Below are 26,226 nucleotides of genomic sequence, written 5' to 3' on the forward strand. Positions count from 1 at the left end.
CAATGACATTATGTACATATCAAATTGAAACCCTTTCCAATATTTTAAGACTAAAACTAGATTACACTAGAGGGGGAGCACTCGGTCGAGTGCAAAACCTCCGCCGCCAATACTGCTGGGTCACTTACGTGAACCTGATATCCTATTCATTGTAGGTCAAAACGGATCAGACTCTACTGAACCACGATTGAATAAACTAAACTAGATCGACGCGCATGTAGAAATGCCAAAAAAATAAAATCTAAATTTTTTTGAAAAAAAAGGTGCAAAATTCCTGGGTTTTTTTCTCTAACAAATTTTTTTGGGGGGGTTGGAAATCACTTAGAACATGTAGAAATGCAAAAAAAAAGTTGAAATATTTTTCAAATAAAATCTAAATTTTTTTGAAAAAAAAGGTGCAAAATTCCTGGGTTTTTTTCTCTAACAAATTTTTTGGGGGGGTTGGAAATCACTTAGAACATGTAGAAATGCAAAAAAAAGTTGAAATATTTTTCAAATAAAATCGAAATTTTTTGGAAAAAAAGTTGCAAAATTTTGTTTTTTTTTTTTTTCTCTCACAAACTTATTTATTTTTTGGTTGGAAATCACTTAAAACATGTAGAAATGCAAAAACAAAAATTCAAATATTTTTTCAAAATGGCCGCCATAGCGGCCATATTGGACCTTGGACCAAGTCCAAAATCTAATGGCATGATCCTTGGACCATACCTAATCCCCCCACCAAGTTTCGTCGAAATCCATCCAGGAGTTTTTCCGTAATACTGTTCACAAACAAACAAACAAACAAACAGAAATGGGTGAAAACAGTAACCTCCATCCATCGAAGATGGCAGAGGTTAAATATTGTTCATAGCTTTTTTATTATTTTTTAGAAAAAAGTTTTTTTTTAATATTTGTTTGGAGAATATATGTTGGTTGGGCTTGGGGTTCTCAAAATCCCAGGTTACCTTTTAAGGTTTAAATAAGGCTGTGTAAAAATGAATTCCCAAGAAAAAAGTTTTTGAGAACCTTCAAAATGATTTTATTTTATTTTAATACTAGCAAATACAACCCGTCGCTTCGCTGATGGGGATATTAAGGGTGGGGGGAGAAAGTGAGAGTGAGAGAGAGAGAGAGAGAGAGAGAGAGAGAGAGAGAGAGAGAGAGAGAGAGAGAGAGAGAAAGAGAGAAAGAGAGGTGAGAGAGAAAGAGAGGTGAGAGAGAAAGAGAGAGAGAGAGAGAGAGAGAGAGAGAGAGAGAGAGAGAGAGAGAGAGAGAGAGAGAGAGAGAGAGAGAGACAGAGAGAGAGAGAGAGAGAGAGAGAGAGAGAGAGAGAGAGAGAGAGAGAGAGAGAGAGAGAGAGAGAGAGAGAGAGAGAGAGAGAGAGAGAGAGAGAGAGAGAGAGAGAGAGAGAGAGAGAGAGAGAGAGAGAGAGAGAGAGAGAGAGAGAGAGAGAGAGAGAGAGAGAGAGAGAGAGAGAGAGAGAGAGAGAGAGAGAGAGAGAGAGAGAGAGAGAGAGAGAGAGAGAGAGAGAGAGAGAGAGAGAGAGAGAGAGAGAGAGAGAGAGAGAGAGAGAGAGAGAGAGAGAGAGAGAGAGAGAGAGCGGCATGGGAAGAAAGAGAGGAGGGTATTTAAATGTATACTTGAACAGAAATTGCCTTTTGTCATTTTCAAAACCCTTACATTCAGTGGGACGTGTACAATATATTACAGCGTTTTACGTTATCATGACCAATCAGAAATTTTTTGCTCATTGACCCCGCCCATGTTGTTGCTTCTCAAGACAGCGTGCCTGTGTGGGGTAGTGCGTTCTATGAACTCTCTAGTCTACATGGTATTTCTTACCATATCGTTGTGAAAAATACATTACGAGTGGTTGTGCATTATTTTATGATGTTTGGGTTGGCCTGTTGGTGTTCTCATCCAAGGAAGTCCCATTTACCATGTTGATTTATCCATTGCCTCATTGATAATTAAGGTAAAAGAAAAGGTACACTGATGTCACCTGCTGATGTTTCATTAGCCGATTTGTAACATATAGTATGTAAGGATCCTCCATAAGTCTTGGGGCAAAGCGAACAAAAAGATGTAGGGGTGACAAAAGCAAATTGATGGAGGTAATCACAGTCATCATATAGCACCAGTTTGTCTTTGGGGTGTGAGTGGAAATTTTATTTGGAGCACCTGTGTGTCACATACAATCACATTTAGTCTCGTTTCATCACTCATTCACTCCAGTTCACTGGCCTCAATCCAGATACTGCTGTTGTATTATGTTTCTCCAAGGAGTTAGAACAAGCACATACATTCGTCTCTACCCAGACAGCTGATCTATAACACTAAATGCCTACTCGGTCTGCTTGTAATCATTTGCCTGTAAAAATCCGATTTTAAATCAGATCCAGCATTGCTCTTCAGGATCCCCTGGTCTTTCAATATGGTTTCCTTCTGTTCCCTTGTCGGTTTCACATCTTTAGTAGTTTAAAATTTCTTGCAGGAGTTCCATCCATTGTGATGAAATTGCTCTTTGGAAAGTTTATATTTTAAAGTTTCAATTCAAACCATCAAACATGGGGGAACTTCAGGTGAATGACACACATTGCATGAAAACCCCCCTGCGGTGCTTCCAAAAAGATGTCGATTTCCCTCGAATGCAGAGGGCAGCCACATGGTCACAAGCCAGCATCTTTGAAGCGGAGGAAGAAAAGGCTGGATGAGTGGATATTGTGACATATTGAGAAGATAGCAGTAGGTGACAAGAAGGATTGTACAGGTTATTGTTTGAATTGAAGAGATGCATTGTCATAAGAAATGTGAACTAACTTTAAACAAAAAGTTTACTTTGTCATCCATGCTGTACTGATTTATCAATTAAACGAGGAATGCTAAAAACATGTATGCTTGCTTGCTTATAATCCTATTATGCTTGCCAGCATGTGGACCCTCTCGAAGAACTCATGTTAGTTCCACCTGTCTGGAACCCACTGACTCATCACAGTCCATGTGGTTTCTAGCTCCCTGGGCTCCTTTTCCACCATACGCTACCAGGTCTTGATAGGTCGTCTTACCCTCCTTCGGCTATCACGCTCCCAGCGCTTTTCTCTTTTTGTGATGTTAATTCCGCACACAGTTGCAGACTTGGTTAGTCTAGCATCAGAAGATTCTGCATTATAAACAAATCGACCAGTTGATCCACATGTTTCATGTGAAAGGCCTTCTTCGGATACGAAGGGCAACCAACACACCATACATAATCCAGCATCTTATGTCTGCCATTGATTGCACAACCCTTGCTCCAACAGCTCTAGTTGTGTTTGAATTCATTTAACTCATTTATTATATTTCACTCAGAATATATCTAATTATCTCCACCACCAAAGGTGGATGGAGGTTAGGTTTTCACCCCTGTCTGTTTGTCTGTGGGCATGATATCTCAAAAGGTTGTGGAAAGATTCGGACGAAATCTGGTGAATATGTTGGCTGTATGACAAGGAGGAATTGATTACATTTTGGTGTAGATCCAGATCCGGATCCGATAATATTGTTCCGGGCTGGGGGTCAGGCGAGAAGACCACCAAGGGGGGAAGTTATCTCAGGTTCCCACCAGACTCCCCGGAATTGTAGGCCATCGCACACGGGTAATTCCGTGACGTGGCGGGTCGCTAACCAACCGTAAACGCCAATCACTCAACCGCATGACTGAGGGTCCTCCTGTCTATGGGTTACCGGGTTACCTAATTAATCATGTGATTTAATTACCAGGGACCATGCCCTCAGTACACCTTGTCTGAACCGGATCACTTTACCGGATCGGATGCAGCTGAGCGACACTGCCAAGGATGTACCGGATAAAAGGAATAGATCGATGGGAATAAAGTCCCGGCTAAGCTAGGATTCGGACCATGCTGGATCAATGAAAGAACAGACAAAAACGAGCTGGGAACATTTCTAATAATAAGTTATTCACAAGCAGGTGAGGAAAGTTATGTGGCACAGTGAATAGTAGTTCAATTGTGTGTTCTGCAGGGATAGGAAGAAATGTGAAATGTGTGACAATGTACAAGCAACTTACAAAAGCACACACAGAGCAGACTTAACCCAAAATAATAATCTTCTGCAATCTTAACTTACGAGGACAGGCGACAGGATAAACACACACACAGACACACACACACACACAGCCACACACACACACACACACACACACACACACATACACACACACACACACACAACCCAATGAAGAGGAGTTAATGAAGAGAAAAGGGAGGAGAGGAGATGAGGCTAATGGTCTCTCAATACCTTGCACGATTGCCCGATTCGCACCACCAATACGTTTTGGGAGGATGCTCCACTGGGCGATACCTCCCAGACAGCAGGCGCACCATTTCTTACTTCGTGCAGCTAGTGTCGGTCCAGATAATGAGAGACGACTGTCGGGCATGAAGGGAGAGACTTGGGTGAAGAAGGCAGAGTCAAGAGCGAGTGGGCGGAGTGGTAGACGGGACCAGGTGGGTGGGTGGAGTCAGCGACGTGTGGGCAGAGAAGGGCAGAGAGTGTAGGTGGAGTCGCAGGTGATGACAACAGAAGGACGGGTGAAGAAGGTGGAGTCAAGAGTGAGTGGGCGAAGACGGTCAAGTTGTTTCTCTGAAAGAACCATCTGGCAAACCCTCCTATCTACTTTCTTAACAATCCTCTTGTGGAAGTTCAGTCATTCAAACTCCTGGGTCTCACCATCAGCAATGATTGTTCTTTGGCAAATGACATTTCAAAGCCGACCTCCAAAGCCAGCCGCCGACTGGGCATCCTCCGTTGTACAAAGTCCTTCCTCGGCACACCTGAACTCCTATCCATCAACAAGGCCTTCATCCACAGTTAATGAAGTACTTCTCTTCCATCTGGGCTGGCTCCCGTGCCTCACATCTTGTTCATATTGACGCCATGGAAAGCAAGGCCTTTAAGATTATTGGAATATCCCATGATGAAGCAGAGTCTAAGGATCCATCACTTTGCCATCGCAGACAGGTCAGTGGTCTCTTGTCTCCCACTGCCTCCTTTATGGTCTTGCACCCTCTGCCCTCTCCATGCTTTGTGCCCCCCCCACCCCCTCCACTCCAGGTTTCTGCAGGGCTCACACGGTCCACTATCAAACCCTTCTGGTGAAACCACCAAATCTAGGATCACTTCTCATCTCCACTCATTTGTTCTTTTTATCCCACTTTGTGGAACCAACTTCCACATTCTCTTTAATTTCATTCTTCCCTCCAGGTCTTCAAGACTGCTGTTCACGACCATCTCGGATCATCCCCAATCCTCAACCATTATCTTTTCGACCCTCGTTAACCCCCCCCCCCAATCCCTCCTCGCAGTTTTCCCTCCTGAGAGCTCCCTTCTCTTTCCATCCTGTCCACAACATGCATGCTCTCCTACCTCCTCTCCTGCTTTTGAAGGAAAATAGATGGTGCAGTTCCTTGTCCTCCTTGCCCCTCAATACAATTGCACCAAATTCTCTGCTGAACAGAAGGATGCAGGAATGTTGTTATCAGCGTCGTGGGTGTGTGTTTGTGTGTTAGCAGGAAATGGTTTAAGTCCAAAATGTGAAGAAGGAAAGAACATGAACTTTGCTAACTCACATTCGCAACGCATATCTATCTGCAGGAAAACTATGGACTGTATTCTTAATCGCTAAACGGAACACTAAGATATAAACTACCTTAATCCGATGTGTTGCTGCTTTGTGCTTCCCGGGTGCTTGCAACCATTCCAACAACCGTCACGAAATCTAGTCAATCAGATCAAAATTCACGATTTATGTGACCTTGACTCTTTTGACCGACATCTCAAAAACAACAGGTTGTCAGCTATTGACGAGCTGTATCAGTTAGTTAAGTTTCGTGAAGCTCGGTTTGAAATTGTGACCTATTAGGCGACTGACAAACACACAAACAAGCAAAAGGCAAACAGACAAATGGAACGAATGTACCTGCGAAACTTTGATTTGACAAGATCAACAAAACAAACAATCAAAACATTTCTCAAATTGTATACAGTATGATGTCCAAAATATAGGGGGCATTGCAACAGCAGCATAACTGTGTGCCATTAGATGGAAACTGCAACTCCATTTTCCAAAACAGCGAATTATTATAATCTGATCACTGCAGACTTTTTCACCTTGAATCGTCGGATGAAAAATTTGCTATTTGACAGAAACTCAATCTTATTGAATTTTTCAGTAATTTTTATAGCGGCGTCCACGTCTCGCGTGCGACATGCGACCAAACCAACAAGGTAGTCGAGAAGCGACGAGTTCAGTGTCGCTATGGTTGTGAAGGAGTCTCTCTTGAGTCATGTTTAGCAGGTTTAAGGCCCAGTCACACCTTGACGTTTTAGCCAGCGATGGCAACGTATTAAAATTTATGTAAAACGCTGGCTTACGTTGAACTTTTGATGTTTTTTTTTTAAAGATTCGGAAGTGTTCATAGCGACTTGGTCTTATGTATAACGCATTGGTAACGAACACAGAACGTTTCGTTGTGTTATAGATAACTTATACCAACGAATGCTGAACCTGTTGTCGGCCTACACAACCTATGCCCAACGATAGTCTAACTTAGGCATAGCGCGTTGCACGCATCGCCGACGATGTCGTGACGTAGCCTATTAAAAGGCTGACGCACAACGATTCGAATCATAACTGCCGTAGAAATGGAAGTGTCAACATCGCGGTCACACCTTGGCGATCTTGCCAGCATATGCCGACCAAAGAAAAATGTGTCTAAAACGTTGGGGCACGTCAAATACGGTATGAGTAAGTTTGGTATACGTGAGTAGAACGCTAAAGTGCGCTATCATACGTCGTAGTAAGTAGAGTACGTCAAGAAATTTTAAACATGTTCAAAATTTTACGACGTACTTGGCGTATGACACACGTTCCGCATGTGATGGGGATAAGTTTTACACACGATATGTGGACGCTTACACACGTCCACAAAGGCTACTTATAAGCTACTCATAAGTCAAAACACGTCGCGGTAATGTCTTTTTTACACGAAACTTATTTCTAACTTATGTTTGACGTGCTTTGAACCAATTCTTTACGTAGTCCCAACACACATCGACGTATGTAGACGTATTCCAATGACGTCTTCCGGTCGAAAAAAAAATAAATGAACGTGTTTCTAACTTACAACTGCCATATAAAGACGTGTTCCCAGCGGTTTTGGGAATTGGTATATAAAAATGCTGCTCATAAAAGGGGAACCCAACAGTGTTTTTGAGTCCTTTTTGAGTCGATGTCCATGTCAGCAGTAACAGTATCAGTATCAGTATTAGTATTAGTAGTAGTTTGTTCATGTTGGCAGTAGTAGGTGAGTGTGAGGGGGAGGGTGTGGGTTATGATATATCCTCCTTGCGTCCGCGTGTCCATGGGTAGGAGACATCTTTGCACCATTGTTCGAAGTTCTTCGCGGCTAATTTTTTATGGGGCTTTTTCAACAATGAGCTATGGCTTGTTTTTACGATTTAGGTCTATTCATAACGGGTTGGACAAATGCACAATGAACTAATAATGTGCATAGAGCGCTTCGATAACTTATAGATATGGTATACCAACGAATAATTATCGTGTAGCCGGCGTTCACAAACTATGCCCAACGATAGCCAAACTTATCCATATCGTGCGGCAGTTTATATTTGCCGGTGACGTGGGGTTTACTATTCATAGGCTGCCACTCAACGATTTAAATGGCTGCATCTTCACTATTGAAAGTAGACGCTTGCGCTCAACAATTGGATTTTTTTTACACTCAACGACTTTTAAACGGTACCACTCAACTATTTTCATTGTTTACAATGAACGATTTAAATTGCTGTCACTCGCCTTTGTTTTTGGACGCTGGGGTTTTGAAATTTGAAGCGTTTCTTCTGAACGTGTTAAAACGCTCAAACTCGACTATTTTAAATAGACGCTGCCGATGGACAATTGGAATCATAGCCAAGCTAGACATGGAAGTGTGAACATCCTCGTCATGCCGAAGAAAAGTTTGATTGAAGAATGCTGCAAATAAGTGTCCTGGCCGTGGCCGTGGACGCTGACGCAAGGACGATCCATTATACCGACGTCTTTCAGCCTATGAGTAACTAATATAAAAAGTAACGTCTGTCGACGTGTGGCAACGATCGCGTAACGTTCCAACAACACGTTAATCATAGGTTAGAAATAAGTTTCGGGTACGCTAAACATTACCTCGGCGTGTCTCAACTTATGATCAACTTACAAGTAGCATGTGTTGACGTCTGTCAACGATCGCAGACCGTGCATACAACTTGTGGCCAGCGTAGCGGAACGTGCGAGTCATACGCCGGCATACGTCGTGAAATTTCAAGCATGCAAAAATTTGAGGACAACCGAAAAGTACAACGTTTAAAGCCAACGTACAACGACGTATGGCAGTGTTTTTCAGCGTGCTCTCAATGTTATCAAAACTTACCCATAACGTATTCAACGTGTGCCAGCGTTTTAGAAAAAATTTTCAAAAATCAGCATACGTTGGCTAAAACATCAAGGTGTGACTGGGCCTTAAGGAGTAGCATTGTCGACATAGGTGCTCAACTTTTGCCGAGGGGATTTTAAGTGAATGAGCCACAGTTGCAACTACAGTACCATTCTCTTGACAGTACACATCATATCTCAAAGGCACAGAGTCTATGCAGACTTGGGATGTACAATGTTGCAAAACATGACGTCTAGCACACTTCTTCCAAAAGGTGGCAGGGATATTTTTTCTAATATCCACAAGCAAGTTGGCAGATGGAGCATCCAGTTTAAAGGCCCTGTCACACCTTGACGATTTAGCCAGCATATGCCGACGTATGAAAAATTTGTCTAAAACGCTGGCACACGTCGAATACGTCATGGGTAAGTTTTGTATACATTAAGAGCACGCTGGCATACATCGTAGTACGCTGGCATACATCGTAGTACGCCGAGCTCATCGACAAATTTTCCATGCTTGAAATTTTTCGACGTATGCCAGTGTATGACTCACACGTTCCGCATACGCTGGCCATAAGTTGTAGGCACGTTATGCGATCGTTGACACACGTTACTTGTAAGTTACTCAAAAGTCGAAACACGTCGAGGTAATGTTTAGCGTACCCGAAACTTATTTCTAACCTATGAGTAACGTGTTGTAGGCACGTTACGCGATCGTTGACACACGTCGACACATGTTACTTGTTCGTTACTCATAAGTCGAAACACGTCAATGTAATGGTTAGCGTCAGTATTCCAGACTCCCTGGTTTTTTTTTTCTTCGGTATGACGGTGATGTTAACACTTCGATTTCTCGTGCGGTTATAATATAATATAATTAATAGGCTGCCGCTCAACGATTTAAATCATAACCACACAAGAAATCGAAGTGTCAACATCACCGTCATACCGAAGAAAATAAATAAATAAATAAATAAATAAACCATGGAGTCTGGAACACTGACGCTAAACATTACCTCGACATGTTTCGACTTATGAGTAACTTACAAGTAACGTGTGTCGACGTGTGTCAACAATCGTGTAACGTGCCTACAACTTATGGCCAGTGTATGCGGAACGTGTGCGTCATACGCTGGCATACATCGAAAAATTTTCAACATGCTGAAAATTTGTCGTCGTACTTGGCGTACTACGACGTATGCCAGCGTGCTTCAGCATGCTCTTAACATATACAAAACTTACCCATAACGTATTCGTTGTGTGCCAGCGTATTCGGCAAATTTTTCATACGTCGGCATACGCTGGCTAAAACGTCAAGGTGTGACAGCGGCTTGACACTTCAATGTCTCGTGCGGTTATGATTTGAATCGTCGAGCCGCAGCCTTTTAATAGGCTACGCCACGTGATCGTCAGCGATACGCTGTCGCGTGCTATGCATAAGTTAGACTATCGTTGGGCATAGGTTGTGAACGCTAACAACACGCTCAACATTCGTTGGTATAAGTTATTTATATGTTATCGAAACGTTCTGTGTACGTTACTAATACGTTATGCATACATCCAACTTGTTATGAATATGTTCAAAACTGGAAAAAAAACATCAATAGTTCAGTGTACGTCAACGTTTTACATACATTTTGATACCTTGCCATACACTGGCTAAAACGTCAAGGTGTGACAGGGCCTTAAAGTCTCTTGTTGTCACTCCAAAGATTGAATAGTATAAAATGTGTTTTGTATTTCCCCCCCCCCCCCCCAAGTTTAAAACAACATCTGATAATCTCTCAGTACTAGTTCACACAAGTCATGAGGAAACCCATCGAGCATTATGAGGAGCTGTCTACAAAATGTGCAGCCACACAACACTCGAGGAGGATGATGTAATAATACCGTTGTATGCATTGTGTCATCACATCCCAGTCCACATTATCATCAAACGTGTCCAAAACGAACTCAAGCAAGTCCTTGAATGGTGTACGTTACACTTACGAGTTTCGGATCATTTGGATCAAACCAGATATACTCATTAAAGGGGTTTTACAGGAGCTGTAGTAATGTCCTTGCTGATCCCACATCATCGTGCATTTGGACTGGCTCCAGGACGACGTTTTGCATACATCATAGCCTGCAACATGTCTTCACATCAAAGGCAGTGAGTAACAATCAAAGGCATCTTTGAGAATCTGGGTTGGTGTGATCAGCCCACAATGACAGTCACATTAGCATGAATAGAGTGCTGGCCTAGCTTTCTGGTTGTTATTATTATTATTATTATTATTATTATTATTATTATTATTATTACCACCTCAACCACTGCAGGTGAAGGAGGTCAGATGTTTTTAGCCCTCTATGTTTGTTTGTTTGTATGCAGGATATTTCAAAAAGTTATTGACGGATCCGGATGAAATTTTGTGGGCAGGTTCAGTGTGTGACAAGGACGAACTGATCCGATTTTGGTGAAAATCTGGATCTGGATACGAGATTTATTTAATTTTTAAAGTGATTCCTCACAATTGAGAGATCGCACCAAAAACGATATTGTACTGTGTATAGCATGATATTTCAAATATGTATTGGGCCCAATATGTTCTCGTGGTTCAGGTCTTTCATGGCGGAGGTATGCGCTCGACCGAGTGCCCTTCTAGTTCCAATATGAGTTCCCTTCCAAGGAACAGGGACGCAGGAGGAGGCTATTAGGCCCATCCAACCCTCCGCTGGTGTCACTAACTTATGGTTGTTTGTCCATGCTCTATCCTTTTGAAATGCTGAGTGTCAAGCAAGGAAGCAACACATACCATTTTTGGAATTTTTGGTGTGACTCAGTCAGGGTTTCACCACCGACCTCCAAGATTCAGAGCAGATATCCAACCATGAGACCACCAAAGACGGTTTGTTTGAATTTTAATTGTCCCGCTTAAAACAATTTAACATTTTTGTTTGAACTAACCTCAAAACTTTGACTTTCATAGTTCATGCTTGAATTTATTTAGTTATCCTGCGTGTCCTGTAAATATCAACAACAGGCAAACCTCAAGTCACATTCCCACCTCCAGTTTCTCTCCTCTTTCATGACAGAATGAGCTCCCTCATATTGTACATTTTATGTCGAAAAATTCTAGGAGATCCTTCAATTGTCTCCTCAAATAGCAGAGGAGTGTAACTATTGACTTTGCTTCCTTGGGGTCATCGATTCAAACCATTAGCTTCAACCAGGTGTTTTTATCACTTTGATTAAGCAATAAATCTTTGCACATACTTTCTGTTTATTCGTGTTCTAAATATGGATATTTCATGGTTTTTCTTCAATGGACCCCATTCATATTTACACGCATCATATATTTTCACATAATTTATAGTCCATTACATATATACATTAACTAGTGAGGCATGCTTACATCCTGCAAGCAACTACTCTGGTCCATCTTATGTGCGTCCATAATAATAAGTGTGTGTGTGTGTGTGTGTTTTCATTGGTATGTACATATGTGGGTTTCAGAATGTGGAATGGAGTCCTCCCAGGGCAGACTCAAAGCATCCACCTTCATTTCGGTAGGGGGTCACGATTCATGGACCAAGCTGTGAAATTTTCTGTTCTCAAAGTTTTGTGCTGGGGGGCTCTCTTCAGGATCGTCGCTGAGCCCCAGAGAGCATAGTTGGTTTGTAATGATATTCCCAGGGATTGGATTTTAGGTCACCGATAAGGTAGTTCCAGGGAGCTTCTGGGATGGCGCGTCGTCCATACATCCGTCCGTCCACAAATACTTACAACTTCTTCTAAGAAATTATAAATATGATTTCAATGAAATTTGACCACAAACTTCATCATCCGGGATGGCATTACAAAGAAAAAAAGGGGGTCTGAAGGGGTCTACAGAGGGAGTTTATGGGGGTGGGGGGATGGAAGGGTTGCCCCCCTCCCCACCCCCCCAGAAGAGGTATTTGCTTTTTTTCTCAGAAACGATGCACAATTCCGATGAAACTTCACCACAACCTTCATCGCCCATGACGTACCAAAGTTTCTTCATGAGATTAGCAAAATCTATCTCTCAGGGGATTTAAGGGGGGTTGCCCCCAAAATATGTATTTGCTTTCTTCTCCAAAACTACACGTGCAATTCTGATGAAACGACCACCATCTTCACCACCCGTGGTGTACCAAAGTTTGGTCATGACATTTAAAAAAAACATGAGGGTCAAGGAGAGTCTTTGGGGCAAAGGGGGTTGCCCCCAAAAATATGCATTTGATTTCTTCTCAGAAACTACACACAGAATTTGAATGAAATTTCATCACCATCTTCACCACCCATGATGTACTGTTTGTTCACAACATGAAAGGCAATTGGGGTCATAGGGGTTCTATGGGGGGGGGGGTTGCCCCCCCCCAAGATATGTATTTGCTTTCTTTTCTGAAACCACATACAATTTCGATGACCATAACCTTTATCACCCGTGATGTACCAAGGTTTGTTCATGGCATTATAAAAAGAAATCCATAGATATTTACTTTCTTCTCCATTACATATTTTGTGGGTTATCCATGCCTATCAGTGGTTGCCTGGTTTTCTTATTCAGCTGCGACCAGATGAGTGCCCAGGGGTATTGCCTCTCTGTTTAATATCTCTGTGAGGTTCTTTGTGATCATTCCTATTGCTCCAACTATCACTGGTACAACTTTGACATTCTTCAGCTTCCAGGATCTTTTCACTTCATTCTTGAGGTCTTGGTATTTGGTCATTTTCTTGATTTCTGCATCGTTTTGTCCAAAATCACCGATATTAACACCTCGATCAGCAATGCCTTCTTCTATTTTTTGTACCCAAGTATATCTGGTCGCAACACTTTGTTTTCGATGTTCACACTCGATGTGATCATGAGGTCATACATGAGCGGTAGGTACCTCCATGTTTTTAGGGATTACTTTTGGTTCATGTTCCCCAATTTTTCTGGAACTGAGATGTCAAAGTTTTTGTAGATATGCCAGTTGATTACTTTACAAACTCTGCTGTGTCGTTGTGTGTACAGCTGTTCTGTCATGAGTTTGTTGTGTGTGTGTGTGTGTGTGTGTGTGTGTGTGTGTGTGTGTGTGTGTTTGTGTGTGTGTGTGTGTGTGTGTGTGTTTGTGTGTGTGTGTGTGTGTGTGTGTGTGTGTGTGTGTGTGTGTGTGTGTGTGTGTGTGTGTGTGTGTTCGGTCATTAAGCATAACATATCATTCTCTTTAATAACCCCCCTTCCCCCCTCATCTTTCTCTCTTGTATTTTTTTTCATTCTCTCTCTCTCTCTCTCTCTCTCTCTCTCTCTCTCTCTCTCTCTCTCTCTCTCTCTCTCTCTCTCTCTCTCTCTCTCTCTCTCTCTCTCTCTCTCTCTCTCTCTCTCTCTCTCTCTCTCTCTCTCTCTCTCACCCCTCCCTCCTGCAGTAGGCTATAGCAACATTTGGTGAGGCATAGCTCTCCCACCTCCCCCCCACCTTCCTCACTCTTCCCCCCTTCCAAGCTTCTCCTCCCTCCTCCCTCCTTTCTCAACCCACCCCCTCCCCATTAATACCCCCACCAGCGAAGTGACGGGTTGTCTTGGCTAGTATTTAATAAAGACAAGAACGGCACTCGGGAGAGCACATACCTACGACAGGCTGAACAGTTAACGCTTTGTATCCCACTGATTTTCAGGATCTACATCCAGACCTGAACCAAAATCGAATTGGCTTGTATTTTTCACCTACCCAACTCATCCACCAAATTTTGTCATAATCCGTCCACAACATTTTGAAAAATCAAGCTTTGCTGTATCTCGTTTTTTTTTTTGCCCCATCTCTCAATTGTGAACAATCACTTAAAAAAATTAAAAACACTTCTCATATCCAGATCCAGATCTTCACCAATATCGTAAAGATTTGTCCTCGTCACACACCCAACCTGTCCACCAAATTTCGGCCGAATCCATCCATAACCTCTTCAGATATACTGCCCACAGGCAGACTAAGAAACAAACATACAGGGGTAAAAAACAAACATAACCTCCATCCACCTTTGGTGGCGCAGGTAATAAGCTTATTACAAATAAGCTTATAAAAGTACGAGGTTACAATGATATGCAAGGCAAAAGAAAAACTAAAAATGTTGCAAATTTATAATCAACTTAATCAAACTATAACGAAAACAAGAAAAAAAAGCAATCAGAGATTGCAGACCCTCACCAGGACTTATTTTGAGTGGTGTACTTATATAAAGGTTTTAGGGCAACTCCAATATGGCTGCCAACTGTGTGATCTGTGATATGATATCATATGTGTGAACCTTTTGTTCCTCATGGACAGGCGGTCATACCTGTAAAGTTTCACCTCAATTTGTTCAGCCACTTCAGAGAAGAAGAGTTTTGAAAGCGTTTTTTTTTAATGGCTGCCAAATCATGTGACCGATGACGTAATGAAACATTTTTATGTGGACCATTTTATCCCTGGATGACCCTCAAAATCTTTCATACTGATCGGATGTGGCATTCTTCATATCCAATTATGATGTCATAGCGAGGGCACCTATGATGTCATAAAAAAATTAAACTCATTCCCCACGAGGAGTACTTGCTACGTGCCTAGTGTCAATTTTTTCCTTGGTGCAGTTTCAGAGATACAGAGGTCCAAAGTTTTTCTGTTTTTCAATATGGCTGCCACACCATGTGTCCTATTACGTCATAATTATCATTAAAACATTCTACATGCGTAGCTGCACCAATGGTCAAAATTTTGTATCAATCCAATAAGCAGTTGAGGAGAAAAACACGAAAGTTCTGCGTGGAGAAACAAATAGACGGACAGACAGACAAACCGACAAACAAACAAACAGAAAAACAAACAAAGAGACAAACAAACAAACAAACAAACAAAGAGACAAACAAACAGACCCAAATGCAATACCCTCTCCTTTGGCAAGAGTAAAAATGGCAAGTCATGTGATCTAAAATGCAATACAATTAAATATGAAATATTCAAAGTGTGCCACCATTACTTTGATTACTTTGTAATTAACAAATCTTATTACTTTGATTACTTAGTAATGAGCAATACAGTATTTAAAATATATTGTTACGGATCTGGAAACCATAAGCATTCAACATACAGATGTCCCAAAAGTCAGTTATGTCGTTAAGTATGTGTGTAGTCAGATCCCCTTCCTTTTGTCTAGTGGGAGAATCAAAGGCGTGCGTTGCGATTTATTTTTAGTTAGGTTATTAAATCTTTACATACAACGAACCTTCCAACAAGCCATCGAACAACCATCCCATCTGCATGACCCCTCGGCCCATTATGATCCACGGTACCATCGCGCTTGCAGCCCTTGGTTCGTGGGCCACAGCGCACCTTTGCCTGAGATGGATTCCCGAGGATGTTCGAGGCAGTTTCACCACCACAACCTTTCTTTAACCTGCGTGGAAGAGTGGCTGGGGTTTCCCAGTTGGGGCCAAGGCCCTGCCCCGGAAAGGTATGCCGTGGGACCCTGTCCAATCAAAGGCGGACACCGAGGTGTGTTCACCAAGGCCCCTCTCTGCTGAGGGAAGTCCATAAATTCCCGAGCACTCTCTGAGGCAGGGGTCTTTTTGCGGTCTTGGAGAGTCTTTTTGGGTCTTGGGGAGTTTATGGTGGATCTTTTTGGAGAGATTTGGAGGGTTTTTGCTGTCACAAAAGGGGTTTTGGGTGTTACGAAGGTTGTCGAGGCGGCGAACGTGTCTCTGCTGGCCCTCGACAAGGAAGGAAAGAGCGACCCCGACGCCCCCTCTGTGGACCCCGCTATTCACCACCTGAGCTCCGCCACGAACCTCAAGTCCCACACGTGCAACTGGGGACCAAACCAGTGACCATTGTCAGGTGCCGCAGCACGTCATACCCCCCTTCTCCGACGGCCAGGTACCCAACCGGACTCTGACCCCCAGCTTGTCTCTCTCCTCAGCTGCGAGGGTCCAATAAAGAACTCTGGGTTTCTTTTCATTTTGTGTGTGTGTCTGCATGTGGACCCATCTTTAAGTAGAACTGAATAAGTGTTTTTTGATCATTGTAAATACTTCGTGCATATTCGCGTTAAGTCTTGCTTTGTGTCTTCATTTACTGTTAATAAAACTTATTAGAAATGTTCCCAGTTCGTTTCCGTCCCTTCTTGGATTGGTCCAGCATGGTTCGGATCTGAGTTTCGGCGGGGTTTTATCCCGATAATCCGTTCATTCCAGCCGGCACGGCTTTGGCAGTTTCCGCTCGGCTGCATCCGAACCGGAGTTGGTAGTCAGTAGTTGGAACTCTACCGCAGTCGGTAGAGTCACCCGGTTCGAGCAAGACATGCCGAGGGCGTGGTTTCCCCGGTAGTCGAAATCGTGTAGTTAATTAGGTAAATTGGTTATAGACAAATAGACCCTACGCTACGCGGTTGAGATATTGGCGACCACGGTCGGTTAAACGACCCGCCGGCTCGCGGAGTTATCCGAGTGACGGCCTACAATTCCGGTGAGTTTGGTTGGAGACGACGCAAGCTTTCCTCACCTAGTTGTGGTTCTCGCCACCGACCCCCGGCCCGCAACAATATTATCACTATGTAAGCACATCATAGATTAGAGACCTAGATGTGGGAATCACTTGTAATTGCTTTCTTTCAAATGTATAAAGTCTGGTCTCTGACTATTCTAAAAGCTCATTGTGCTTGCATTCTGCAAACAGAAAAATCATTCAAGTTAATCAAAAATTAATGACAAGAAAAAGACGTCGTGCAGAGCAAGATACTTGCAAAATCCACCCCCTCTTCAAAGGTTGCCATGGATACATCAAATTGTCCATTTCATTAAGATTAAAATTGACAGTCTTAATCAACGTTCAGGTCAATCGGATGAAAATTGATTATTTTTCAGATTGAAATTGATGATGTTTGACCTTGAGTTGACCTTTGACCTTTTGACCTCAAAAATCGCTGGTTTGCAAATTCAGTGAAACATTGTGCAATTGCTGTTTAATTTTCAAGTCAATCGGATGAAAATTGTCAATTTTTCCAAAAAAAATTGATGATTTTAGAAGTTTGACCTTGAGTTGACCTTTGACCTTTTGACCTCAAAAATAGTTAGTTTCCAAATTCAGTGACGCAATATGCAAATCTTGTTCAAATTTCAAGTCAATCGGATGAAAAATGACAATTTCAGAAATTTGACCTCAAGATGATCTTTGACCTTTGACCTCAAAATCAATAGGCTTCTCAGTTGAGACTACCTCTCCAACTTGGTAAAGTTTCATGACGATCGGTTTAGAATTGTGACCTGTAGGCGACAAACAGACAGACAAACAAACAGACAAACAAACAGACAGAATAACAAAATTGACTGACCAATCCTTGAAAAATCTTCGATTTTGCAAGTAATGAGAATAAGCTCTATTTAAAAGTTCACAGCTATAATAATTTTAATGTAAATATGGCAAAAGTTATAAAATAAGAGACGGAAGAGGGGCTTGTTACCAATACCTAGCAACCAGTTCCATTGTCAGCTTCATTGTGTTGGGTCACGTGACCTGCAGTGAGCAGACCAAGGCTGCACCGGCAGACTTTCATTCAAGGATATTTTAGTTTACGGAGATTTTCCGACAGTTTTGTCATTTTTCCTGTGATACTGGATTTGAGTTGCAGCAGTATGCGAAATTTCAGCCTTCGAGCCCACCTGGAAGGTAATGAACATTTATATCAGTGAGTCAGTGGTTCGAAAGACCTTCATACATTAGATGATGCCACTGCAGACGCATGATGGAATCTATAAGCAGAATTAATTTGTGTGTGGTACAGGCTTAAAGACAATCTTTTATTTTTTAATACCATGATTGCAAACATAACAGGCATGCCTCATCAGTTTGTCACCAGATCTAATTACTTCAGAAATTATGATCATTAATAGGATATATTGTTATGACCTCCACCAGTAAAGGTGAAGGAGGTTATGTTTTCACCCCTCTCATGCCTGTCTGTGTGCAAGATATCTCAAAAAATTCTAGATGGATCCGGATGAAATTTGGTGGGCAGGTTGGGTTTGTAACAGGGATGAACCGCTTAGATTTTGGTGAAGATCTGGATCCGGATCTGACTCCTCCAAGTTTTAAAGTGATTCTTCACCATTGAGAGATCGGACCAAAAACGATATATAGCATTATATCTCAAAAATGTATTGGGCCCAATATGTTCTCGTGGATCAGGCATTACATGGCGGAGGTATGCGCTCCACCGAGTGCCCTTCTAGTTCTCCATGTAAACTTCATGATCCCAGTAGCACTGTATTTTAATGACACCAAGTCACAACAGAACTTCACTTTAAATTTTCATCGTGTTGGTTTGGTACAAGAGGTTAAGTGGGATGAAAGAATCGAGAGGAAGATTGAGGGATTGCTGGCAACTAACCTAATGGCATAAAAGCTGTGTTTCTGGCACAAATGATGTGTACAACGTCACCAGGACGTCAAAATACAACGTCACGAGAACAAGGACATGGTTGGGAATCTCACTGAAAAATTAGAACAGTTGGCACAGCAGTGAATTACACGATCTAAACCTCTCCACCTCACAGTGATTACAATCAAAAACAGCCACTTGGATACACAATGAAACAGTAGACTTGAAAGAGAATAATTACCCCAGAGCCGTTACCTTGGGTGATGTCCCGGACGTGTACATGAGAGCAAAAATCCATCTCAATAAAGCTGCTCGTGGAAAGTCATCGAAATCCGAGCAGTGCTGCATGAACAAAGATGAATCACTCAATTTGGAGAAAAAGTATAAAGCATGGTCTCAACTATGAGTCATTCTTCTGAAAGCAAAACCCTTTCAAATAAGACATATGATAATTATGGAGCTTGAAACAGTTATTGGAAACACCTTGAATACAGGAATCAGCAATGCCAGAGTTTAGAATTCTGTGTACATCATGGAAACCCTATTGTAGAATTTGACAAAATATGCCCACAAGGTTATGCTTACTTTATGTTGTCACATCCCCAGGAATTGTCACTCGGATAGAATTTATAAAACTTGTGGCTATGAAACATTCATGTGACATCGCTTCTGCATTTCAGAATAGTGTCAGATCAGGTCAGACGAGATCTGTGACTTGCTACAGGTACCAGGGAAACCTGTACTAACTTGTTCCATGGTCGGGTTGTCAGCGACTAAACCATCTCCCCCACCAAGTTTCTCGGTGAGGAGGGTGTATGATATGGACACCCAGCAGGATGAAGAACAGAACTTGTCAAAGGGTGGAGGAGCTCCTTGTGAGCCAACGGCCATCCATATCTAGTGCCCAACGGTGTCTGCGGACGTCCTCCTGCAGTTGGGTTACTTTTTATTAGGAGGTTGGTGGCAGGATTTGCACTCCGGCCACCGCAAAACCCTTCATTCCACAAAACATTGTAAAAGGGAAAATAATAATCTGAAAACTCACTCCGTGGGAGTACCTCCTGTGCAGCTGCCCTTCTCAAAGTTGCTCACCGGATGACGGGATTGGAGCAAAGTCTTCGGGAGCCCAAATCTTTGATGAAAGGAGGGAAACCACGGGGTAACCTTCTGGGGTCAGATTGCGGGAGGGTGTGGCGGAGTGGTGCTGAGGTGTCCTCCACCAGACGGCGGTCTCTTTTGGTTAACCTGAGGCGGTCCCTTCGGGTGGGTGCCTGGAATATCCTATCCTGAAGAGAGGATGATCACCTGTATCTGTTAACATTTGCACTCAAGCATATGGATATCAGTGTCGCAGCACTCTCTGAGGTTCGGCGACCGGATTGCGGCGAGATCATGGTGGGTGGTTTCACCTCCTATTAGTCTGGTCGCTCTGATGGTTACCATACCCAAGGAGTTGCTGTAGCTGTGTCCAGTAAGCTGACTCCAATGATAATTGAGGTAACACCGGTCAACGAGCGTATTATGAGACTAAGGATTCGTCACTCCTTGGGTGTCATTTCCCTCGTCTCTGCATATGCTCCGACTGAGGTGAGTGATCTCACCGTGAAGGACGCATTCAATGCCACGCTCAAGTCTGTGGTTGATCAGTGCCCCAGGCAAGATACTCTTCTCATCTTGGGGGATTTCACTGCATTGACTGGACCAGATAGGGATGGTTATGAGGTGTGTGTTGGTCCCCATGGGGCAGGAACTATGAACCAGAATAGCACTAAGTTCCTTGACTTTGCAAGAAGTCATGGACTTAGGGTGACTGGTTCATGGTTTCAGCACCCACAAGCTCATCGCTGGACTTGGTATTCCAATGCTGGTGGTGTGTCAAAGGAGATTGACCATGTGCTCCTTGATGGTCACTGCAGGATAATCCAGAACTGCAGGGTCTACCGGAGTGCTCAGTTCCTCAATACTGACCACAGGCTTGTTGTAGCAACTCTGAAGTTTCAGCTTAAATCCAGGAGAATGGTACCATCCCAGCCTAGGCTGGATGTTGGTAAGCTCAATGATGAAGAGTAGCTGAGGAGTTTACCAAAAGCCTGAGTGGAGATTAGGGGGGGTCTAGCGTCTGGGTAATTTGGGGGATCCTGAAGAGTTGTGGAGTGCCTTCAAGACCACCATCCTTGATGTTGCCGGGAAATGTCTTGCAACTCAACATAGGGTGAAGAAGAATTTTGTCTCTCAAGGGACACTGAATACCATTGACCAGAGTCGCAGGGCCAGGCTGAATGGCAGAGCTGAGCTGTTCAGGGAGCTGAGGCGTAAAACTGTACGTGCACTGAGGGCGGACAAGGAGGCCTCTGTGCGAGGAATCTTTGAGGGGGTAGAGCATCACCTGTGGACAGGTGATTCTCGTCCCGCTTACAGGGGAATTCGTCCATTGTGTTCATCCAAGCCCATCCCTCGGTGTACTGCAGTTAGAGCAGAGAGTGGTAGGCTCTTGACAGAGGAGTCTGAAGTGAAGGCCCGCTGGGCCAGTTACTTTGAACGGATATCCCAGACTGATCCACCAGCTGTCGAATTGGACATCAAGGGTGTTACAATCCCGATTGCTGACCCTCCAATCAACTGTGGTCCACCTTTGTTTGTGAAAACACTGGCTGTGGTAAACCGGATGAAATGGGGTAAAGCTCCAGGGATCTGTGGCATCCATGCTGAAGTTCTCAAGGCTGGTGGAAATGCTGCACTCGTTTCGTTGCATGCAGTTTTTTGCTCTCCCTGGAACACAGGCATCATCCCAACTGACTGGAAGAGGGGCCTTGTTGTCCCTCTCTGGAAAGGGAAGGGTGATCGCCAAGACTGCAACAACTACCGAGGGGTGACGCTGCTCTCAGTACCGGGCAAGGTCTTTGCTCGGATAATCCTTTATAGGGTTCGCCACCATCTGCTTCAGCACCAGCGTCCAGAGCAGTCAGGCTTTACACCAAAGAGGTCAACGATTGACCGTATACTTGCACTTCGTGTCCTCACCGAACGCAGATGAGAGTTTCGGCAGGGGCTGCTTGCAGCCTATGTTGATCTCTGTGAAGTGTTCGATTCAGTGAATCGGGACGTCCTCTGGAGGATTCTTGGTCTTCGTGGGGTGCCACCAAAACTGATCGATCTGATGTCTGAACTCTACTCTGGTACTGAGAGTGCTGTGAAGTGTGGTGGTACCATCTCTGACTTATTTCCAGTTGTTACTGGAGTTCATTGGGGTGTGTACTGGCCCCCACATTTTTCAGCACTTGTATGGACTGGATTCTGGGGAGGATGTCGGAGAGATCAAGCTACGGTGCATTGTTTGGGAATGTCAACGGAGGTGGGAGAGGGTGGGGGGCACCAAAGGGCGAAGAGGAGATACCTCCGAGCAGCCAAGTGCTGAGCAACAGTGTGGGAGGGATGCCCGCCAAGGGACGACCTCATGGCCCAGAGAGCAGACATATTAGGTGCCAAGACAGGCAAAATGGCAGCAACCAGCAGCAAATGAAGGCTAAAACTGGAGATAGCCAGCAGTAAATGGCACCATGCCATGCCTCACTGGCCTTAAATGAAGGCATACTCACTAATGCAATGCCCTAGCTTGTGAAGCACCAGGATGACAGTGTGTAATTGGGATGCGAACCAAGCTCAAAGGATGAGTTTGCTACCCATGATGAACCCTATGAGGAAAGGATCAGTGATTAGGAGGCCTCAAAAAGGCCATTTTTGTGTTTTATATAACTCAACTGAAAATGAGCAATTGTAGCTTTAATTGACTTTTTGAAAAAGCAAAATCAAATTTTCAAAAAAATGATTTTTGTTTTGATAAAGATGCTCTAACACAGCCAGTGGTCTATATGTTACAAATTTCTGGACACTGTTCACACATATCATCTTGCTGTTTAACATGTAGATCAGTGTGTGTGTGTGTGTGTGTGTGTGTGTGTGTGTGTGTGTGTGTGTGTGTGTGTGTGTGTGTGTGTGTGTGTGTGTGTGTGTGTGTGTGTGTGTGTGTGTGTTTGGATTGAGCAATCACTCATTCTTTTTATAATAATAATAATGATAATAATAATAATAATAACAACATGAGGACCCTTAAAAGGAACTTCAACGCAGGAGGAGGCCATTAGGCAGATCAAGCCCACACAAACCTTCCCCACTGAAAGCAGACACTCTAACCATTACACCACTGAGTGTGGTTTCTCCTTCCTTTTATTGACTGCTCTCCCCTCTTAATTTCCTGGCTCTCTCTTGTGTTAATCTTCCTCGTGTCTTGCGCTACCTCCAAAACACCAACTACACACGGTCTAAATTCGAACCCAAGCTGGACATCTCAGAGATAATTGGGCATACCTCGAGACCTTGTTCATAGAGTGTGTGTGTGTGTGTGTGTGTGTGTGTGTGTGTGTGTGTGTGTGTGTGTGTGTGTGTGTGTGTGTGTGTGTGTGTGTGTGTGTGTGTGTGTGTGTGTGTGTGTCATAAATAGCATTTTGAAAGTTATGCGGATTTATGAGAATGCTGATGTTTTGTGGGTCCCAAAGGTATGTGGGTACAAGTTGGTACTGATGTTAATGGACACTTTACTCTTGTAAAATAAAAATTTGCCAAAACCAGTTCTTCCGCTGCATTTCTAAATTTGAGCGGTCCAGATTTAAAATGGCAAATTGTAAGTTATAATCTCACACTGTCATCAGTGGCGGTGACCCTTCGACTTTCTGCAAAAGCTATTTTGGTTCCATCTTAAGCCAGGCAGTCATGCTTAATATGTAAGAAGCAATTATTATACATGCAGGAGTGAACACACAGAGGCAAAGTTTCATCCTTCTGATTAAGGGTACGTACCATCAATACCAAGAAACAATGGTGTAAAGTTCAGGATTGATGTATGGTTCCTCTTCCTCAGCTGTCCTAAACAGGTCAATCTATCCATCCAGGCAAGCGTTGCATCTCTCTAACATTTTATGCAATGCAAAGGAAGGAGACACACCTCTTATGCCTGCAGCTCAAAGAGCAAAAATCTTTTTGAAGCCAGGAATCTTCATGAAGATCTTCATGAAGAATCCCATGAGGATCACAAATGCTCTGCCAAGCATTTAAGCAATAATGAAGCATTAGTACAGAGTGCCCTGATAATCCCATGCCATTCAAAAGTTGTTCTATTTCTGCAATCACTGCAACATCCACAACTCATAGAATCAATATCTCTTGACACCGACACAGCACAACGTGCACACAACACCCACAGATCACTCAAGTCACTTCCGGTCTACCTTCCATCTTTGCAAACAAACATGTACCCTTCTATGTGATTGCCATTTGCTACCTCTCCAATTGAATTGCATTTTAAACCTATCACCTGCCCCTGTTCTTTAACCTCCCCAGGAACACCATTCCAGACAACACTGACTCAGTGAAATACCTCTGTATTGGTTCTCCCATAACCCTCATCCGATCTACTCTCAACTTTAGCCCCCTTGTCCTGTCATTGTCCAACCTGGTAAAAAAAAGGCTTTGGGTAAATAAATAAGTCAAATTCCCTCTGATAAAAGAACCAATACCATGTAAGGGACAATTTTATTTGGGTGCAGAGGTGTCTGTAAAAGAAAGGGATCAGTGTATTTGAATGAATTTTATTTCATTTGGTCGAAGCTCTTTCAGGGGTTTCCAATGGCTGGAACCAAAAAGACAGCAGTAACCTGTGACCAAAATAATGCTTTCTATCTTCAACACATGTTGTCATGCATCTGAACTTCTGGCAAATATTCAGCTGATTTGTTTTCAGCAAATAATAATTTTAATTATTTCCCTAATTCACAATAAAGACACAGCTGATATCATGGAATTGCATACAAGGGACAATGTTCTATTAATTTTTTGTCTTTTTACAAACATCGAGGCTCAAGGAAGAGCAGGACAACATGGGGGCAATGGAAGAACAGAAAAAATGAGATGAAAGGAAACCAGTGGGAATGACAACATGCCAGAGCACAAGGAGAGGGAATTACATGAGAAGGGTTGGAATAAGGTCTCAGTGGGTGTCATGAAGCTCAGAAGTGGAAATGGGAAAGACCATGAAACAGATTACCGAGAAAGCAATTTTTTTACATTAAAAAATGTCAAAACTATTAATCAGTTTAAAAAAAATCCACTGTCAACTTGGCTTCAGGTCTTACATTCAAGTAAAATGCGTCCTCGATTCAAGCGTGTCTGAACGTGTCGGAGATCTCCGATAATGGTCCACGATTCTGGTTCCTGGTGGATTGATTTTTTCCAATTTTTTTGACTTTGCTGCTAGAGCTGCACAACGATCTTGATGTACATCGTTATCACCTTGACAACTTATTTCACGAATTGCGAAGCTGCATGAGGGTCTGAAGATGCTTCCCCATATGTGACTTCACTTGGATGATTGCGCTAATTAACCTTGTGAAATAAATGACTTTCACTGCACCGCTGCACCTGCCCTTTGAAAACACCTGTCTAATGATGTGGAGGACCATGTGAATAATCATAATAAGTAAATGCCTTAATAAAGATCATGCAGCCGGCATGGGAGTGCATTTTGTAGATTTTCAGGCAAAGGACCACAACACAAACACACAAGGTGACCATCAATTATCTTCAAAGCATGGAGGTGGGACAGAGGGGAGGCTCTGCATTCAGTTTCAACAAGAGTCCTATGGCCATAAGAATTGATAGTTGGATAAGTGATGGACATATATCACTTGGATTAACAAATGCATCCATCATGTGGATACTTACACTGAGTACTGAAGTTAAGTCGGGAATTCTTCCAATGTCCAACTGCGAAATGTAATTCGAAGACTTGCCAGTGAGTCTTCAGATTGCATTCCACTGCTTGTCATATTACAGATGCTTCTTCAAACTCATGTGTCTTAAAACTCATGTTTGAAGTAATCTGCAGATGAATACATTTAGAACACAAGAAGGGCACTCCGTAGAGCGCACATCCCCGCCAGGCTGATTAGTTTACAGTTTGTATCCCACTGATAGGCCGGATCTGGATTCGGACCTGAACTAAAATTTAATCGGCTTGTCTCGTCACCGAACCAACTCATCCACTAAATTTGGTCCGAATCCGTCCACAATTCCTTGACATATCCTGCTACATATCGTTTTTGGCGGTATCTCGAAATAGTGAAGGATCACATTAAAAATTCTCGGATCCGGATCTTCAACAAAATCGAATCAATTCTTCCTTGTTACATATATATATATCCTGCCCACCACGTTTCGTCCGAATCCGTCCCCAACTTTTTGAGATATCGTGATATATATATCGTTGTTGTCTCTCTCTCTCTCTCTCTCTCTCTCTCTCTCTCTC

General features: G+C 43.0%; 1 long non-coding RNA gene across 2 annotated transcripts in view; it reads right to left on the minus strand.

Annotated features, from left to right (window-relative positions):
- Positions 1–1,575: 1,575 nt before the first annotated feature.
- LOC147022954 (uncharacterized) overlaps positions 1,576–26,226 on the minus strand; it is a 24,767-nt gene continuing 116 nt past the window's right edge. Inside the window, exons 1-4 of one of the 2 annotated variants that reach the window (XR_015059961.1) lie at positions 23,869–26,226; positions 19,125–19,211; positions 17,958–18,150; positions 1,576–2,665 (exon numbers count right to left, since the gene is read on the minus strand). The exon at positions 23,869–26,226 is cut by the window's right edge and continues 116 nt beyond it. This is a non-coding gene — a long non-coding RNA (uncharacterized LOC147022954). Of the gene's footprint in view, positions 2,666–17,383; positions 17,755–17,957; positions 18,151–19,124; positions 19,212–23,868 lie in introns of those variants that run through there. The other variant, XR_015059962.1, reaches the window with a different exon arrangement.

This window comes from Eptatretus burgeri, chromosome 7 (assembly GCF_056783735.1).
Source record: "Eptatretus burgeri isolate ZD-2024b chromosome 7, Ebu_testis_v1, whole genome shotgun sequence".
Classification (NCBI taxonomy): domain Eukaryota; kingdom Metazoa; phylum Chordata; class Myxini; order Myxiniformes; family Myxinidae; genus Eptatretus; species Eptatretus burgeri.